At 43.7% G+C, this 21,237-nt stretch overlaps 1 protein-coding gene across 5 annotated transcripts in view; it reads right to left on the minus strand.

The window, feature by feature from the left end:
* Positions 1-20,956, minus strand: part of PAK6 (p21 (RAC1) activated kinase 6) — a 46,028-nt gene extending 25,072 nt beyond the window's left edge. Inside the window, exons 1-2 of one of the 5 annotated variants that reach the window (XM_067558006.1) lie at positions 20,769-20,956; positions 20,554-20,692 (exon numbers count right to left, since the gene is read on the minus strand). The gene's annotated coding sequence lies outside the window, so the exon portion shown is untranslated. Of the gene's footprint in view, positions 1-9,254; positions 9,329-10,427; positions 10,478-13,224; positions 13,315-20,553 lie in introns of those variants that run through there. The other 4 variants (XM_067558005.1, XM_067558008.1, XM_067558007.1 and 1 more) reach the window with 4 other exon arrangements.
* Between the last annotated feature and the right edge of the window lie 281 nt (positions 20,957-21,237).

Consider the following 21,237-nt stretch of genomic DNA (forward strand, 5'->3'; position numbering starts at 1 on the left):
ATAAATGTATGCACACACTTAACTTTACTACCATTGAAAGTGTAGGGAGGGGAAGGAATCAATCAACTGACGATAGTAAAGTTAATCATGCGCATTAAGCATTTGCAGGATTGGGGCCTTACACTGTGTATCACAGCAGGGCATTTATATGGGCTTTTCAAGTGCAAACACTGCATTGCTGTACTGCATCAAAATGCCCACAAGAGACCCCAGACTTGTTATTCTCTCTGAAGAGCAGGGAAACAATGTAGAGAAAGACCAGACAAATAAAAATCCATTTCGAGAAACAGTGTGAGGAGACACTTCTGCACCTGAGAGGGTGCACAGCCAGAACCATCTTTGCTTTGGAGGTGGTTCCAATGGCATTCAAGGCACATAAGTTCTAATGGTGGGCTCACTGGGGCAGGGATCGTCTTTGTTCCGTATCCGTACATAGCCCAGCACAGTGGGGTCCCAGTCCATGACTGAGGCTCCTAAACGCCACTGCAGTTCAGATCATAAATAATCGTGGAGGCAATTCTTGAAGGAGAAGAATTACAGAAGATTTCCTGGGCAAGGGAAGTGACCTGCTAGCTAATCGTATTGGCACTGTTCAAAGGACAGGTGGTAATACTGGGGAAGCTCCACGGCATCTGATGTAAATCAGGAAAAGGGAAGCACTGGATAAAGTGCTATAAATCTCAACTCTCTGCCGTGACCACAAGAAGCGCGTCAATAATTATTAATTAAAACCTCTTCACTGAGCCACCAGGATGGAAACATTCCTAAACTGAGTAACCAAGTGATCTTATTGTTTTAACCCTTGTCCTTCCTCATTCCTCCCCCCCCCACACACACACACTCTTTGTAGCCTCCCTCAGAGCATCACATCCATAATTATACTGTAAGATCTTCAGGGCAGGGACCATGACTTTCTATTTGTTTTGTGAAGCCCCAAGCACACTTTGAAGTGCTGTAGGATCCCTTTATGATTCAGTATAATTAGATTAATATGTGAATTATTTAATTTAAAATGTTCACTTTTCTATTCAGGGCCAAATTTTCAGCCAGGCTTCAAAAGGTAAACCTACCCCAGCATATCACTTTGCATGCACATAAACAAAACATTGGTGCATTCACATTAGATCATTGCACCTACAAATCACCATTTAGCAAGCATTTACCCCATCTGTATACACAAAAGCACAGTTCACATATCCAGACAGATGTATCCAGTAAGTCCATGGTCACATTTGCAGTAGCTGGCTGAAAATTTGGCATTTGTGTCTTTTTGGCTAGTATTGTGATTATTATAATGATAAAATGCATCCAACCCTATAGACCTACCTGTACCGCTGGGTTTCTAATGACATTTACTTTATATTGCTTTGATTATAAAAGTCTGGTATTGGACAGGTGGTTGCAGTTTAAAGGGACAGGATAAAAAAATCATATACTAAAAATAGGTATGTAAAATCCCATCAGCTTTAATAATCCTTTAGGTTTTTGCATTTCATTCCGCTTGGGCAGTGAAATGAGAATTGTCAATTACACTGGTGGTTCTCCTGCTCTAGCTATAATATATGAATTTCCTACATGGCTGGAGAATGTTTAAAGAAGAAAAACTAAAACATGCCCTTGGTTATCCAAAAACAAATTAATAAGAAATTTTTATTCATATAAGATTTAGATTCTGTAACTAAACACAAAACCTACACGTTAGCCTTAAAGTATTAGACCACATCCCCTTACTCTATCATACATATCCTGTGACACTAACACTATAGTAACCTACTAGACTCTAGTCTTTTCATTCACTGCTGACAGCTGTACTGTAAGAAATGTCATAAACATAAATAATAAAAATCACTACCATGAGACAAAAGCAGCTGGAGATTTAAATTCTTTCAATGATCCATTTCTTCTGCCTGGGAAACCACGGCAGATATTTAAAAAGCAAGATACAGCTTTTCATAGATAATGCAATTCCAAAACCTGTCACATCTGCCAGCGAGAAGGAGAAAAACCACAGACAGCAGATTCAGAGCAGTGGGAGGGATCAGATGGAAAGGAGGGGCAAGGAGAGAGAAGGGTTAGGCTCTGATGAGAGGAAGGAGGGGATTTGGTTGGAAGAAGGAAAGGAAATCAGAGTTGGAAAAGGGGATAGGTATGACTGGGAGACATCAATGAAAAAGAAGGACAGAAAATGATCAGCCAAACAGAAAAAAGAAGGAAGTAAATGGTAGCAGAAATTATTCTTTAATCACACAGTATTTAAAATACTAAAACAAATTTGCTCTTCTGCTTTGTTATTTCATCAGCTTCCCTGATATAGATTTATTGGTGCATAGAGCAGGTGTATAAGCTATGACTGTGTCATTGTGTATGTGTGTACATATATACAACACATACACACACACACACACGTGAGTGAGAAAGGTAGGCACAGGGTGTGTCAGCCTTACTAGATCACTTTTTATTTAAAACAGGTTCTTAAAACTGAAGCATTGCTCTGGCTGAGTGGTGCTGTGATATGGGCATCACTGTTCTGTTCCCAAGCCTGGTGGGTCATGCCCTCTCTGGACCAAGAGCACAGCACTGTTAGATACTGGATGGGAGAAAGCATCAGCCCAATGTCCCCAAGTGACTCCTCAGCTGATGCGCTGAAAAGTGTTGATGGGCTAGAAAGGGGTTGGTGAAGTTCATCCAGTCCAGCCAGGCTGCAGGCAGAGTCACTCTGATGTGAGGAGAGGATGAGTTGAAGGTGGAGCCAGAGAGCACAGGCAAGGGATCCCAAAGAACCCCCCAAACAAAAGGAAAACCCTATTAAAACTCATAGAGATGCAAGTCACGACAGTTTAATCCATTTCAAGTACAGTGTATACTAAATAAATAATTATCCATGTGTTTGGGTATGTATAATGCACACCCAGTATTTTATTGAATTCCAAGCTCTGTAGAAACTTAATGTTTACTGTCCTGAGGTTTCTGACATGATCATTAATTGCACCATGCCATAGAGGTTCATAGCACTTTACAGACAAACAAAACTGACAAAGTTCCTTCCCTAAGAGTTTACAAATCTAAATGAAACTTTACACAGCCAGGGATAACGGAATATTGGGCTGCATTAGTAGGAGCATTGCCAGCAGATCAAGGGAAGTGATTATTCCCCTCTATTTGGCACTGGTGAGGCCACATTTGGAGTATTGTGTCCAGTTTTGGGCCCCACCCTACAGAGAGGATGTGGACAATTTGGAGAAAGTCCAGAGAAGGGCAACAAAAATTATTAGGGGGCTTGGGCACAAGACTTATGAGGAGAGGTTGAGGGAACTGGGCTTGTTTAGTCTGCAGAAGAGAAGAGTGAGGGGGGATTTGATAGCAGCCTTCAACAACCTGAAGGGGGGTTTCAGGGAGGATGGAGCCAGGCTGTTCTCAGTGGTGGCAGATGACAGAACAAGGAGCAATGGTCTCAAGTTGCAGTGGGGGAGATCTAGGTTGGATATTAGGAAAAAGTTTTTCACTAGGAAGGTGGTGAAGCACTGGAATGGGTTACCTAGGGAAGCGGTGGAATCTCCATCTTTAGAGGTTTTGAAGGCCTGGCTTGACAAAGCCCTGGCTGGGATGATTGAGTTGGGGTTGGTCCTGCTTTGAGCAGGGGGTTGGACTAGATGATCTCTTAAGGTGCCTTCCAACCCTAATCTTTTATGATTCTACAACTAATAAAGGGTGGGTGGAAGGGAAAAAGGTGGGGGTCGATGGCAGGAGGCTGGACTTGATGACCTCTTGAAGTCACTTCCAACCCTACATGTCTATGATTCTATATTTGAAATGGGATCTGAGAGTGCGATGTCCTGCCATGATCCCTTTCTGCACCTTGATCTGAGGCCCCTGCCTTTGGAAATGCTGTTTTGGGTGCTTTGCTTCCCTAAAGGAATAAATTACATTTGCTGCTGCGCTATCACTTTTAGTATTTCAAGTCCTTCATTTTTTTTCTGATAATAAAGCTGTGTGTCTGGCAGGATGGGTGCACCAAGCAACCTAGCAGCACTGCAACCTGATGTAATGCACTAAATCCTGTGTGAATACATATCCAGGCACACAGATGAATATTCCATTAGAAATAAGATTAGCAGAGACTTACTTGTTATGTTGCTGGGTTTATTTTGTGACAGATGAAAACGGAAATGAAAACTCCTAACATTTGATGCATGGCTTTTACCAAAAGGATGAGCAGGGCCATGAAACTAAATTGTTGGCTTTTTTCTTTTCTCATCCATTAAGAGCAAAATAGGCCACCTAATAAATAGATCTCTCCTGATCTTATTGTGAGCAGTATTTATTGTCATGCCTCTCGGTGGGTTTTAAACTGGACCAAATTCACACCTGATGCCATAAAAGTGTGAATCTAATACTATCACAATGCAAACATTACCCCGCTTCTTTCTTTCTGAAATAAGGCGGTATCTGTTTTCACTAATATTATTATTTACATTATCATCTAGAGGTCCCAGCTGAGATCAGGGCACTATTGTGTGTGGTTTTCTTTTCTTTTTTTTTCCTCTCTCCCTCTCCCCTTGAAGACTCCACAATCTAAATAGATATGACTGACAAAAGATACGGGAAAAGAACTACTATCATACTCATACAGATGAGACCCATCGAGATAAAGTGACTTGCTCAGATTCACACAGGAAGTCTGCGGCATAGCCAAGAGCTGAACTCTGATCTCCTGAGTCACAGCTCAGTGCTTTAACTGCAAGATCTAGAACAGTAGCCTCATTGGGTGCATCTACACAGGGGTAGCATGTCCTGGCATGGCCACAGTTGGCCCAAATCAGCTGACTCAGGCTCACGGGGCCTGGGCGGCAGGGCTAAAAATCACTGTGTAGACATTCAGGCTCAGGCTGGAGCCAAGTCTGGGATTCTCCACCCTTACAGGATCCCAGAGCACAGGCTCCAGCCCGAGCCTGAGCATCTACACAGTGATTTTTCAGCCTGAGACATGCAAGCCCGAATTAATTGACCCAGGCCAGCTGCAGGTTTTTCATCCCTGTGTAGACATAGCCTTTCTGTTCTTCTTATTAGGTCTACTGGAGGATTAGGATTAGCAAATACCAACGTAGCACTGCTTTTCCCTGGCTCAGACCCAGTGGTAGATCCACAGGACTCTCTCTCAGCTGGCTCTCACTGCTCACACTTGCCTCTTCTCACACATGGACACTTCCAAACATTCACAACCCCATCCCAGTCACCGGTGGATGCTCCTGGCACCACATGGACCCCCTGGAGCTTCCCTGTGGTGCATCTAAAAATGAAGATGGATTGTTTCATTTTTTAAAAATCATGTTTTTCCACAAGCAGTGGCTTACTGACCGGGGGGTAGGGGGGCGGCAGAGTCCATGCCCCTGGGCGCCGGTCTGGGGAGGGCGCCAGCCAGACCCTCGGAGGAGCCGCCGCCTCCCGCTGTTGCAGGCGGCCAGGGGTCACCGGGCTTTGACATCCCTGGCGGTGCTGCACCAACCCCAGTTCAGGCCTGCTGGCAGCCAAGGGCTCCCACTGAAGGGGGAGAATGCATCCTCCCAGTCCCTCTGCACCCTCGCTGTGGGGAGCACACCACCACTAGGGAGCCACAGGGACCCCAGCCACGCAGAGGGCAGGCAGCCAACCTAATGGCAGGACTTGAGGGCAGAGCCTGTCACGCTCCTTCTCCATGTCACGCTCCACCTCCACCGCTGCCGGGCAGCCTGGGGGCATCTGCCCCTGTGACTCCTTCTCCCTGCCGCACCCACTGCCCCCCACAGCGGGGGTGAGGTGGGGGAGAGCAGGAAATGGGCCCGCAGACACCCCCCCATGGGGTACTGCCGCTGCCACCAACGGGGGTGGAAGGGGTGCAAATGCAAGTATTGGCCCCTGGGTGCCGGAGACCCATGGTACACCACTGTCCACAAGCTCTCCACTTGCCGTCATAACAGATTGTTAAATAATTAATTCAAGACATCATGGAGGCATTTGCTAAGCTTGCCCTTCCTTGCCACTCAGTATATACGGGCAGTACATAAGATCCGAGACCCTGATTTTCCATCGTCCTGTACCTTGTGAAGCCATTTACATCTGCGCAAAAGGGGTGAAAAGTTCTACCAAATCAAAATGATAGCATTTTACACTCACTGTGCACAGATGTAAGCATCCACACAAGGTGCAGAGCAATGAAGACTCAGGCCCCAGGATTCTTGCCTTAGTAATGTGGTGGAAATGTGCGGAGATGGCAGGAGCACACCATGATGACACCAGCAGGTAGCGAGACAATTATAGCTACTTCCAAACAATAATAAAGACACATTGATTCCCCACTTGTCATAATGTGGGTAACAATACATTGCCTTGCACTCACATAGCTGAGTATCTCAAAGTGCTTTATGAAAACCCTAAACCTGCCACCAGCCTGTGAGACTGGTTAGTTGTATCATCCCCATTTTATAGAACTGAGGGACAGAGATGTAAAGTGACTTACCCCAAATCACACAGCGAGTCATTAGATAAACTGATCTTAGAACCCAGACTCTGACTGTCCCCCAGCCCCATGCTCTAACCATACATTACACTGACCCTGCAACCACAATTTAGTAACATCAGGTCAGACCACACGTCCTCTCAGGTATCAGTTATTTTGTCATCCAGTTCTCAGACTAAAGAAGGGCTGGGAATGGAAGGAGCCTGTGATTTGTAAGGGCTATGGCATTATCTATAGTTGCACCCTATGCATCAGGAAATTATAAAATGATTTAATTGTCACCATAGTACAGATCAAAGTGATTCACCCCCCAAGGCTGAGAATCATTTCTAACAACGGGTTTTGAAGGGAACAGGCTTAGAAAAAAAAATCCTGATTTTTATTTTATAATCAAATATGTTAATGTGTAACTCTGATATAAGGCCAAGGCAATCAATCTAAAAACAAAAGTAACAACAATACTGATCAAGGGTTAACTCAGCAGTGTAGCAGCAACACAGCATACTGCCACCCAGGAACCTGAGTTTGCCCTTTATATACCATGGTGATAGGACCTTAAATATAAGAGCTACATAAGCATTCCCGTCACGCTCCCTGTCAGTTCCCAGCCTGAGACGGGGAAGCTAATGATCCAACCAGAGGACCAAATTCAGTGATGAATCCTGGTCTGGTGCCACCCGAGGCATGTTGCGCATACATTACGAAGATTAAATAGACATGGCCTGATTCTCCACTCCGTTACACCAGGCTTACACTGTAGCCTATAGGATAGTTTGGATTAAGTAGTAAGTAGCAGTTAGGCGAACTTGGGTCCAAAACCTACGTGTAGAGGAGTATTGAAGTTGCTAGTGTAAGAAAAGGCAAAGATAAGTTGGAGATAGAGTGTTATGGGAAAGTAAGAGTTAGCAAGGATATGCCCCAGGGTTATGTTACTGTTATGTTTTGATTATAACTGGTTTAAGCAAGGTTTTTAATAAGTGTGTGTGATAATTGTGAATGGTTTATTAAAATGTTATCTATATTGCTAATACATGAAGGACATCGGTGCAGATGTTAATTTAAATAATGTGCAGTGTAAAGAGCCAATAAGAAGGAGGAAGAAATATAATTATGGTAAAGGACTGTTTAATGTTAATTCGTATTATAATAGAGTATAAAAGGAGTAGTTTTGCTAAACTGCAACGGAGAACTCTAATTAACATCCTAATGGTACCATTAGATTCTAGGACTATAAGGCTGTACTTCACTCGGCTGTCAGTGGACTGATCACCCATTGAAACACCATTTCATCTTTACCAGGAGTATAATAGAAGCATTTGTGTAAGTAGTAATTGCATGCCTGTTTGCTTAATTCATCATTTTTCTTTTTAATAAAATTCAGTTGAATCATTCAGTGTTGTCTATTAGTGCTCTACGAAACAAATTTTCTGCAACTGACCTAGAAGCTCAAACCTGAAAACTAAATTGGGTTTTGTTGGACCCTCATGTTTAAGAGCTCAATATTAATTGGGACCATTTCAACATAAGGGTTAGAAAAGTTTACAACATTGATGTAACCCATTCAAGTAAATGGAGATACACAGGAGCAAAACTGATGTGACAGAGTGGAGAGTTGGTCCCAGAGTTTAGAACCTGATCTGGCAGGGTCTGAGATTGCTGTGATGGTAAATGTGCTCTCCCCTAGCCGCTGGGGCTGAGGTGGGCAGCATCTTATATTAACCTCCAGAGACTCTTTTACTGACTGAACAGGGGGTTAACTGGACTCCCAGGGAGTCATGCCTGAGCCAGACCAAAGGAGAGTCGTGGTGACATGGAGCCTTAGATAGCACCCTTCTACAAAGATAGATAATAAAACTTGATTAGCAGAAACAAAAACAGTGCAGTGTAGGTTGGACAACACAATATTGTATGAGCCAGGAGAATGGGATGCATCTAGTTAAATGTATTTTACTTACATTTAGAGCTAATCTTTCTAATTATTTCAAACAGTTTATTCAACACATTTAGCCCTTTCTTCTACTCATGAATTGTCTTTGAACAGATTGAGATTTTTATTAACACATCAAATAGTTTTGACAAGCATGTTTGACTTGTGGGTTGTTCACACACTGTTCACAGCAAATATTCTGTCAGTTCCTGATACCCAAAAATCGTTATTTGAAGTTTGGGACTGGTCACCCACCTCACATGCTGTTGTTTCTGTTCCATGATAGGCTGGCTGAACTTTGTAATTACAAAGTACTCACGCTTACCTCTGGAAGGAATTTTGGTTTAGTCAGAAAAATTTTGTTCCTCAGTTAACTGACTCTTGCCTACAGGGCCCCAAATTCTCTCTCCAGAATATTCTTACACATTTTGTTCACATGACTGTTCAAAGGCAGCACAACACAGAGGAGCACTTCCAGGCTGCTTTGAAGCCCAGCTGCTGACTTGGCAAACAGGTCCTCATACTGGTGGACAGCTCTATATACTATTATTTTATTTGTAAGCCATTGTTCACACATATCAATGTGCTGCACGATGTGAGCATCAATACACAGCCTCACCACATGATTAATAACTAGACTGTTTAGGGGAGAGAGAATTTTTACAATGCCAGTCCAGCAGCATCCCTTTCACAAGCAGCAATTTAGGGATTCAGTTGCACTGGGCATGGTCTTATGGATGGGGCTCAGAAAGGGGGATTAGCCATTTATATTTTCAGCAAATGCCTCCTTATTTTGTACATATTCCCCAGCCCCACCTTTGAGTACTCACTCACCGAATATGTGCTTCTCTTCTTCTACTATGACTACTTCACTGTTCGGTCCTCCAATACATTAAGTCATTAATATCCTGGCAAACAAGAGGATAAATGGATCGGTAAATATTACCGGATAATTCCCACGCAGAACAGACCTACCTTCTCCGTGTACAATGTGTGCGTGTGCGTATCATTGCTTGGCTAAAAGAGGGATTGGGTGTACATTGCCAACATAATTTCAATAATGGTTTTCAGATAGTGTGAAGTTAGCCAGTTCCCTTCAGAAACACAGTATGTCAGTAGGTGTGTAGCAAGGATCTTAGCTGACAGAGCAAGGGAGAAATCCAGGGATATGGGCATGAGGGGGTTTAGCTGGTGAATCAATGAGTATCTTTTATAGGTATGGTAAGGGTCCCTGCAGATATAAGAGGGCTCCATGCAGATATTGTTACATCTTGCATACAGACAGCAAGCAGGCATGTTCCTGACATGGACTGTCTGCTTTCCCAAGCACGATCAGGGTGACTTTAACCTTCCTTGCCGACTGCCAAGTCCAGCAAGGCATTTTTATTCCACACTCCTTGTTATCCAAGTTGTTGACAGCTTACACTGACAGATCCCAAATGCCACATCCTCATGAGACACACACATGCTTGCTCGTCTAAAGCGGATGGGGAGGTGAAAGGGAGGAGATGTCACTGATTGTCCCACTGTGACAATGCCAGTAGAGGACAATTCCGAGCGAGGAGAGAAAAAGGACTGCAGGGAAACTCTACTATTGCCATCCAGCAAAGCTGATTGGTGGACGGTGTTGCTGGGCTCTAGGAGAAAAGATGGAGTAAATTCCTTCCCAAAGAAGCCCAGCTCCCAGTTTTCTTTTCCTTCCAGAAGGGAAAAGCTCCACAACCCCCAGCAAACTGCATCCTCTCATATTGCCCTAAGGTGATACTGCTAACACAGAAGAGCTCAGCACATGCATTCCTGGCAATACTAAGATTGAAAATGCAGCTCTGAAGGGAAGGGGTTAACCCATAGCAGCACAGCCACGGGAGAGCTGAGACGTTAGTTTAAACTGACAAACCTAGTCCGCTGGAAACAAACCACACGAAACAGCAGCCATTAGAATGTTGTTGTTTTAAATACAGAAAGCAAACCCAGTGACCGTCCCCAGACCTGCGATCTGAAGCTTACCCCAGATTTCTCACTGCTCCGGAACCAGTGGTGAGGTGGAAATATTCCCACGCTGGAATCCGTTGACTCTCCGAGAAACTTGCGAGAGAAAAGAGAAGGCAAGAGAGAGCGGGAGAGAAGGGGGCGGAGGCAGATCTGACATGTTTGTACAGTGCCTGGTTCACCTAGCTGTGAGTTTGATTTCAGGGTGTGGTGGTAGATGAGACAAGAAACATTCAGCGCTGGAAAGTCTCAGGCTTTCGTTCCAAAGAGCATGATGAGAGCAGACACTGGGGCCTCATGGGATCCTCCTTCCTCCTCACCATCACCATCTCCCTTTGGACTCTGGAATGGATGGGAGAGAGGTGCTCAGAATCGCACCAAAGCAATGAGGTTTGCTGGCTCTCAGACAGGAGCCTCTGCAAGATTGCCACCTTGCACCCTTCCTCACTGGCTGACCTATTAACACTCCGACTTGCTTGTTACTGCTTTTCTCTTGTCTCGACCGCCTTGGGGCCTAGAGTTGCTGCAGTTCCTAATGAATCCCGACATCTTCCGCTGTGTTGTCCTTGTGAATTTCAGGACCTGCCACAAATTCCTAGTCGTTCCTGGCAGGGGGAGCTTTGGTCATTTGATATATGTCTGGATAGATAATTAATTAATTTGCATTGCAGATATGTAGCACATGACCTGGCGCCAATACTTTTCCTCTGTAGCTTGCCATGAGTCAGTTCTGTGAGGTTTATTGTCTAGTATCACCCTATAATCCTGTTGCTCCGATTGTGCTATGCCTCGGGACTTATTGACTCCTGTAAATATACATTTCTGCGTCAATGACTTCTGTCTGCTGGAACATCAGTCAGCTGAGGGGGATGGGAAGAGGTGGAATGTATTGGCCATGGAGGTATGAATACAGGACAGGCAGAGGTCAGAGTTCATGTCTGCCAAAGCCATCAACAGCTCTTTCCCTAGTGCAAATAAAGAGGATTCTTGGTTTATTGCAGTCTATGGCAAACAATGCCAGTCTAATGCCAAGATGATTAGGTCCAAAGAGCAAAGATAAAAATAATGTTTAGAAACCCACCTTCCCAATGTGTAATTTACTCCCTTTTGTTTGTGTGTGTTTTGCTAACATGGCATCAAATAAAAAAATCCATGACGTAAGTAACCCTGATCAATTAAACTGTCATGAGCACCACAGGCAGACATTATGGCCCAGTGGATAGACCAGAGTGGGACTCAGGAGAGTTGGGTCCTAATTCTGACCCTGCCTCTGACCTGCTGTGTGACCTTGGGTAAGTTCCTTCACCTATAAGTGCCACAGTTTCCCCTCCCACTCTTTTTCTCTCTTGTCTATTTAGACTGCAAGCTTTTCAGGACAAGGACTCTTTTACTTTGTGCCTGTACAGTGCCCAGCACAATGATCTCAGGATCTCAGCTGGAATCTACAGGAACTACTGTAATACAGAGAGATGATGATGATAATACTGAAACAGAGTGGGGGTGTTTACATAAGGACTGGGGTCTGTACTGGAATAAAGCTTGATATTATGTCCCAGTGACTGGGGATAATCCTCCTCCTCTTCTTTTCACAGCTTCTGGCAGTCTGCTCAGAGCTCACAAGGATGTTTTCTGCTGGAGACAAGAAGTGCAGTCCACTGCTCCACTACATTATTCTACAGGGCCTTGTCTGCCTCCGGGACCTGCCAAGGAGCTTTCTTATTGGTTCCCTACCGTAGCATCTCCGGTGTCTAGGAAGTAAGGTTAGCCCAGGCCTTTTCTGTTTGGGGGTTGGCCTGCCTGCTTCTATGGGGGCATGTGAAGTTGGAGTCCCCTGAGCAGTTGTGACCAAGAAAAGGGACATTTGTATTCGTGACACCAAACAAGGCTCAGAAGAAGAAGGGCCAGCGTTAGCCTCCCGGCAGCTCTCCCATCAGAATACTGCAATTGGAGCTGCAAAATGCAAAGTTCTGTCATGTGGAGGATCAGAGGTTAGGACATGAGCATGATCCTTCATTTGCCATCTGCTGAGATGGGTCTGTTACAGTCTTGGATCCTGTCAAGGACGTCTGCTACTCATATGCCTTTCCTCTGTGCCAGGCAGTGAGAGGAAGTCTATAAGGGTAAGTTTGGGGGAGTTTCACAAAGAAATATCACTTATACCCTTCAGGGAGTCACCCAGGCTTGGCACAGCCTTTAAATCTACACAAGGATGATCCCACATATTGAGGTAGCATTGCAAAACCCTCTAAAGCAAGAGGCACAGCCTAGTCATGCAGACAGGCTTCGTTACAAAAACGGAAGAGCCAGGCTTTACTTACCAGAATGAGGACTTTGGATGGAGCCAAAGCAGCTTGAAACCTGAAGTGAACCTCAGCAGCCTAGGCTCTTAAATGAAGACTAGGACATTTTCCTGGCTTTTTATGTAAGACTTAGATTCCCAGTATCTCCTGCACTTTGGAAAATGTAGATTTTTCCTTTGAATCAAAGGTCTTTCCTCCTCCTCCCCACCCACCCACCTACCCCCATTGCAATTTGTCCCTTTGCCTCTTCTCAACACATTGCTGCTGCTCCCCAGCCAAAAAAAAAAAAAAAATAGAGAACACTCTTCCCACAGTTGCTGAACTACATGTTGTTCATTCAGACCACTTCCTCCAACCCCAGCCCTGCCTCCCCTATGGCAGCCATAACAGGAGAACAAGAAAGACTGCAGGGAGTACTGGTTACCATCATTCAGCCTTGTTATTTGATTTATAAATACAGCAAATAATCTGAGCCACCTCACACACCATGCTTCCAAAAGGGATAAACTCTTCACCTTATTTTAACCAGATGCTGTGGATCTCCTTTCTCTTTCTATCCCTGCCTAGCCCAGCACAAAAGCCAGCACCAGCACTTACTGCCTGCTACCACTCCCACCCTCTCAGCTGCAGTGGATCAGATTCAAGGACCTTTCTGTTGGAGCAGGCTCCAATCAGACAGATATGTGCTGGAGACTGGGGGAGGGCAATCCAGCTGCAAGTCTGGAGCTCAGGTGCAATTTAGATAAGCACTCTAAAGTTTAGGTGCTTACCCAATGCTTATCTGAACCATGAAGACCTTGAGTCTGTACAACTGGGCAGGGAATGTCACAAGAATAGGCTCTCCGGAGCGTGCTCATTTATTTTACTTAATTATATTATTTTTTGCAATTTTGGTTTCAGTTTGAGTTAGAAACAGAGTAAGAACAGCCTCTGCTGGGCTATTTCAGCACTTGCCTCTAGCTAAGCAGGACCATCCGCATCTTATTCTTTACTATTTGTATTACAGTAGTGCCCTGGCGTTCCAAGCAGGACAGGGCCCTATTTGTGCTAGGTGCAGTACAAACACACAGGACAAGACAGGGACTGTCCCTGAGAGTTTACACTTTAATCCTGCTTCCATTCCTTCTTCTCTTTTTTAAAAGTGGAGACGGGTGAAAGGATGGGGTTGTTTTAATCTAGCAGAGTTTGCTCATCCCTTCTGGAGAATTCTGGCTGGAGACCACATTCAGCGTCTCACAGGCTGGGGAGCCCCAATGTTATTTACAGAGGAGCGGGCCATGCGAGGTACTACCCTGACCTACTGAGAGCTATTCAGGCGTGGGCAGGAGCCCAAAGCATTTAGATATGAAGACAGATTTGCTTCAGAAGAGATAAATAAGAAAGTAACAGAAATTAAATTTGTTAGTCTTTAAAAGTGCTACAGAACTCTCATTGTATACAGACTAACACAGCTACCCCTCTAAAGCATCACTTTGGAGCTGTAACTCCTGCCTGGACATGACAGTCAGGCAAAAGCTAGAAACTATCATCTGTACAGCATACGTGGCATTCTGTTACTGGTAAAATTCCAGTGGCTCAGCAAATGATCCCTGTAGATAATATTACCCAGTTTGGTTCTAAGCCCCTTCCATGCACTCTTTCAAGATCTTTTACTTAAAATAAACTCACAGGCCATTTGAATTGCAGTAGAAATAATGTAAAGCTTAGTACCAGAAATGTTCCAACAACAGGTCTCATTACATCAGTGATGCCTTATACTCCAGAGATGGATGGTAGGTGTCACACTAAAGCAACATCTGATGTTTCCCCCAAGTACCAGGTAAATCATTCCTTCAGTGCCAAAGTTACAGAGGGTCAGTACATTCTAGCTATCTTTGGGCAAATCCCTTCTACTCTATTGCTCCGTTTACACATCTGTAAAATGACTCTAACAACACTTCTCTCACCCAGATACTAGAATTCACATTAATTCATTTTTCTTGAAGTGCTTTGAGATCTTTAAAGATGCTATGGAGGTACAGACTGAAATCCTTGGCAGAGGAAACAGGGACATAGATTATAGTAACCTCTGTTCAGAACATCTAGGCCAAACATCTGAAGAAGAGACATTAACCATATTCAGATACAGTATAATCCACCTACTTTACTAGCCAGCAGAATGGTAACAACAGTCTGCTAATAGCTACAACATACTAGTATTATTATTCAACTTCCAGCTTCAATTTCTACTTAAACCCTATTCTTGGTTGCTTTTTACGACTCATCTGAGAGCTTTGACCCATGAATGTTAAAACTCAATCATATATATGACTGGTCTGCACCTTTCCCTAGTACATATAAAACATGACATAGGCTGCCGGACAATTAAATCTGCTCATGAAATGTTCCCGCTGGCCTGAAATTTTCCTGATCATGAAATTTTCAATAGTGGTTTCTAAATTTGTGCACACCAATTTTCCACACCTATTTTTGCACACACAAGAACTCTGACTTGTGCATGCTAATTACATCTGTGTGCCTAAATTGGGCAGTTTACCGTAGCAACTATAGCTCAGGAAGGACTGGTTCACACAAAGAGGTACTTGCTGCCACTGTCTGCTCTACTGAGTGCTCCTAGGACCTGACCCAAAGTCCATTGAAATTAGGGTTGCCAACGTTGTATTTAAAAAATAAGGGACTGTTTTCTTAGTATCCCAGCCCTACCTCTCCTCCTGCTATTAATGATCATTATGATTAATATTAATCATAAGCAGTACTCACCTACATTCATCTTTTTGCAGCACTCAGCGACTCCAAATCTTGTTGTACAGCGATGAAAAAATAAGGGACATCTCTTCTAATAAGGGACTGTTGGCAACCCTAATTGAAATCAATGGGAGTCTTTCTAGTGACACTTCAGTGAGCATTAAAACAGGTATCCTTACTTCAAGATGGATATGGCACGGAGGAAATCTGTCTCTGAGAACTCAGTGGTACTATTAATATTAAACGTGCTAATCTTTCCCAGATCAAGCCCAGGGCAACCATCAAACACACACAAATTGAAAGTTTTGGGGCCTGGAAAGCAAACCAGGCCCACCATGTTGGAGGCTGGGTTGTGCTCCCATCCCCTTTGAAAAAATATGACTTAAGATATCACATACACCCTGTTCAATCATTCTTTCTATGCACATGTAATGTTAATATGATCAAACACAGATTACAGAGTGGGATTTTGTTCTCTTTCAACTAATTAAAAAGGCAACAGAGAGGAATAAAAACAAAAGACTGCATATTAGGAGGCATTGTGCCTCAGAGAGAGGAAAGTCTGAAAACTAGAAGATTGTCAATAAGACAACACAGATGCTACAGTCAGTCTAATTTAGCCAGATTCTCAGGGGAAAAACAATTAAATCCACAGCCATTAAATTGCTGTTATTAGCTTGTAAAAAACTGATGAATCTGCTAAATCTGCTTTATGTTTTTGCTTTCTAGTTTGGAAGATGCTATGTTGTTAGAATGAAAATACCTTTATATGTATTTGTTGCAGTAATATCTATAAGAAACATTTCTGTCTCTAGTGAATTTAAAGCAGTTGGGAAAATAAATTCCCCAAAAGTTTGTTTCTGAGTCTTAAAACAGCTTTTAGTTGATCAACTCCAAAGAACAAAAAAACTTTTAATAAATTCTGACATACAATGATTTCCGATTTCCTTAAAAGAACTCCATGTAATTTGTGTTTTCCAGATACCCAGTGTTAGAGCTTCAGATCATTCTCTACCATCACAGACCATGCAGGATGCTAGGAATTTTTTATTTGAGTTTTTGTATCAAATCTTTTATTTTTTCCCCTCCCTTCAATTATTTTTGGGCTTTGTTGCTACTCCCAGGGTGTGGAAAGAAAAACAATAGAGGGATACAGGCATGCAATTCTAAAGCAAACAACCTGTACAGTCAGCAAAAATATACCCTGGTGTCTCTTGCTTGGAGATTGAAGTGGAGATTGAACACACACATGGATTCCAGGAGCTATTACTCACATTGCTTTGATTTTTCACATTGGTGTTGTCGTCGCTTTGATTCTGATTCACCTGCTGATGTTATTGAAGGATGGCTCTTACAAATATAGTTGCTCACTCTGCTGTGGGGCTCAGTTCTGCAAGGTGCTGAGCATTCTGGCCTCAAAGTAGCATAGCACCAAAGAACATGCTTAGCTTTAAGCATTTAGGGTAGTCCCATTATAGTCAGTGCAATTGAGTCCATGGTCATCATAATATATTTTAACATGAATTTAATGCCAGTGAAACTTTCAAGACTGACAGTCCTGGAGATGTTGAACCAGATCCAGGCCAAATCTCAACCATTTTACACTGCTCTAGAGGCACAAAACAGTCAAAGAGCTGGGGGACTCACCCTGAGGATTATTACAGCATGGGAAAATCTCAGGGCCACCGTAGTGCACCAGCCCTTCTGGCCCCCAGTGTAAAGGGTGTGCCTGGGAGAAAGAGGACGTTGCACGGTGTCTCTACATGCAAGCTGCTGGCATTGCCCAGTACAAAATAGGGCATGACAATGAGGATTTATTATTTGTATTGTGGTAGTACCCAGAGGCCCTGAGCAGGATCAGGGCCCACTATGCTGGGTGTTGTACAGATATACAATAGGAGACAGTCCCCTCTCTCAAGAGTTTAGTCTTGTAAACAGGTGGGAGTAGTGCAGAATAGAGAGGGTGAAGGAGGGGATGCAAGAGTAGCAACAATAGGAACTTAAGGAACATGCATAAACCAACGGTGGGAACAATTTACACACACACACACACACACACACACACACGAGATGTTAATGAACCTCTGCCACCCATCCATTTAGCCACTGTGGGCATCATGGTTGAGGTGGGTTTGAGACTGAACTTGAAGGACGGCAGAGCAGCTCTGAAACTGCTCCGCTTTATACCAGGGAACAGATTGGTGGTCCCAGAAGGTGGCAGGGAGGAGGGAAAAGTAATATACAGGTGGCTTAATTTCTCTTCACACCCCAAGTTGCACCAGGCACAACCCAGAATCTGGGCTTGAAATTGTCTCTATTTTATCCACAGAACATGCAAAGATTGAACAGCAGTAGTGCACGCTTCCTCATATTGCTCCACTAATACGTCTTAATTCTGAGACAACAGGACAATTGCTAGGGCAAGGGAGGAGCTCAGTCCCCACGGCCCACTCACTCTTTGGCTTCTCTTCTGAGACTGCTAAGTAGGGTGCCATTTCTGGCACTGATTTCAGTGATCCAAATACAGTTCACAGGAAAATGGTCTGAGATCACCAAAGAGCCATGAGGTTGTAACACATTTCAATCCCATTTCTGCCCTGAACCATGTTTGAAAAGCAGTGAAAAGCAGTCTGTCCCAATTCTATTCCTCTGAGCGACTGCGCACACATCCCTTTTATTACATCTGTGTAATTGTGTCTCTGATGTTCACTTGAGAGGTATTCCTCATGTCCTGCTATTATTTACTTTAACTACCCAACTACCTAGTTTTTAGTGGTAGTTTTAATTAAGAAGGATGATCAGTATTTAATTAAGGACACTTTTTTCAGGTTTACCACAACTTATATTCCCTAGAAATAGGATTCTTTTCCTTCTAGCTCTTTCAGGACCTGCAAAGGGCCCAAAATAAAAGCTGCCCTAAAAACAAAAATTTAGAGAGAGTTTTGCAGAATGACGGATCATCTCACATGGAGCAGAAATTAATTATGCAGAATTCCAGGAGGTTTAAAAGATGTCAAGTAATATAGTAAGTGATGGTGTCTACCTTCTATACTGCCCCTGTGACTTCCTGCTTTTGTCACAGTTCCCCTGCCCTCTTGCCATAAGTTTGCTGCTCTTTGGGTCATCTGCAATATATTCTATTTAAAAAGATATAAAAAGATCACCAAAGCAGAATTCCTTGAGGTTTTCCAAGCACACCCAGCAAGGAGACACCCTGAACAACTGTGCTTTTCTGAAATCTCAGCCGCTTTATGCCATTATTCTGGGTCAGAAGCAGACCATGGTTTATTTCTAACCAGTCTTCAAGTGAACAGGATATTTGGAAGCTGCCCTGGATTAATGCTTTAGGCATATTCATTCAATCTCCCCCAACTATCAGTGGGAGAACTGACTCTTCCTGACTGTAAGGCTGGCAGTAATTACTGTGTCTCAACTATTGGCACACAGTGGAATCAAACTGGCAGTAAGAGCATCCAAACTGGCATCAGACTGCGTACCTGAACACTGGTTATAAGAACCCCTCCCTGGACTATTACACCCAACGCCCTCACCCCCAAACACACCATGGCTCTGCACAGGACCTCGTCTCTGGGCAGCATTCCCTCCTTCACCACACACAAGCTGGGGAAGAGAACTGGCCAAGAAAGACTTTGAGATTGCCCTACACAAAGCTGACTACAAAGCTTTTTCTCAGGAAGTCCTTTTTTAGCCTTTTTCCTCCATCCCAACTCTAGGATGTAATTTGCCAATTATACTAACTTCTTTGGATCCCAAATGCTTTTTCTCATAAGAGTACATTTCCCTTACTGTGTCCAAGAGTGAAATGGGATCTGTTTGTGGATATTAGACCAATTAGACTAGACAGAAAAAACAGAAGGCATCACTCCTGCACTCCGCTCTCTTCCCAGGCTCAGCAAGTGTATTAATGATCCTGGCACCTTGAGAAAGTGCAGCAGAGCGTGATGTCTCATTCAGGATTAGACAGCAATCAACCACATCCCAAAGCATACACTTCCCAGCATGTCTTCTGTTGTAGGAGAGCTTTAAGTAATTTTTCTTTTGGATGTGAAATACTTTTCCTAAAAGTATGATTTGTATTTTAGAGGTAAAGTACTGTTACTTACTGGTTCTTCCTTGAGAGTTACCTCTGTGCATTCAAAACCTATTTTGCTCCATTTTAAAATGAGGATATGAGACGGTAAAACAAATTTTCCCCTCAAAAGCCCCCATGCTGCTGGGACAGCGAGAGCTCTAGTGTTTGCTGGCCCCTCCATGGGGTGACCAGGTAGCAAGTGTGAAAAATCGGGACAGGGCTTGGAGGGGGGGGGGGTAATTTAAGAGGCACCTTAAATTAAGGCACCTATTTAAGAGAAAGCCCCAAATATTGGGACTGTCCCTATAAAATCAGGACATCTGGTCACTCTACCCTCCACAAACAGTTGACAGCGCAGCTAAAGGTTAGGTGTAAATCAGATGCATGCTTTACAAATACATATTCTCAAGCTCTTGTTTCAGTAGCATTTTATCATGTTATAATCTCAAATTAAGACTCTTATATTATAAGCATCACAAAAATCTTTTAGACATAAGCTCCCAGGCCAGGGACCATCTTTATTTTGCATTCTGCAGAGCACCAAGCACCCTGCCACTGTTTAAAAAACACAAAATATAATTAATAAACAAAAACTCTGAGCTGGTCTCTATTTGCTGAATTTCATTTTCTCTCTGCCTCCAACAGTGCTATCACCCTCGTATCTGAATCCTAGCACCGAGCATTTGAATTAAAAGTGTAGCTAGCCAGGATCAGTCACCATTTGCCCAGGCTGAAGGTAGGCTCTTCTAAGGTTAAAAATTTTTCCTCTTTCCCTGTTTGTGGTTTCAGGCCAGAGAAGGCGGTTCCCATTGGTTGATTTAAACTTCCAGCTTGAAAAGGGAGTGTCAGATCGGGGCTCAGAGCTGTCTCAGTATTATGATCGTCTAACCTTCCCTAGCTTTAAAATCAGCTCATTACAACCAGCGTTGTTCATATGTGGGGGAAGCTCATGCTGGACCCTCTTGCCCACTTCCTCCTATAGCAGTAAGTCCAAAAGGGGTCTTACCTTGAGAAGATCTGTGAGGAGTGTCTCTTCTGGAGTGACTTTGGCCCCTGCTTCTCTCTGACTGCAGGCTGCTGCTTGTCTTAGATTAGGGAAACATCCCTCGCTTCAGGCAAAAATTCTCAGCAATTTCATCTCAGAGCTTCTTCGGAAAGATCCTGGTTCAGTGTCTCACACACACACACAAACACACATCATCGTTGCAGTTGCTTACTCACCGGCACTAGCCTGATGCCAGCTGCTGTGGAGGAGCATATGAAAGTGCCAGACGCCCCCTCTCCCTGGCAATAAGCAGAGGTGTGAGAAGAATAAAAGGAAGTTATAAAGGCCTCATCACACTGGAGCATGGATGAGACCACAGTGAGAGATTCTGTTAAAGTCTTGCAGCTAAAACTGATTGGATCCCATTGTAGATGTGTGCTCCTATTAAGGTTTGTATTGCAATGAATAGATGTTTTATGGGACCTCTCTGTATTATGTGCTGATTCTGAAATCTCAGCAGAGAGGATGGGAGCAGGGGCTGAGTGACATTTTGTACATCAGAAGCAAGGACAATATTTTAATCGAGATTCCCAGATATACAAATTATTCACCCATCTCTGCTCAGCTAAGCCTTGAAATCAGAGGATGGCTGACTTATGCTCCACTCCTGGTGGAGGAGGATGAATTGGTGGAACACAAACGACC

Source organism: Emydura macquarii, unplaced genomic scaffold, assembly GCF_026122565.2.
Source record: "Emydura macquarii macquarii isolate MOO-44397 ecotype Brisbane River unplaced genomic scaffold, CSIRO-AGI_Emac_v2 contig_1876, whole genome shotgun sequence".
NCBI classification, from domain to species: Eukaryota; Metazoa; Chordata; order Testudines; family Chelidae; genus Emydura; species Emydura macquarii.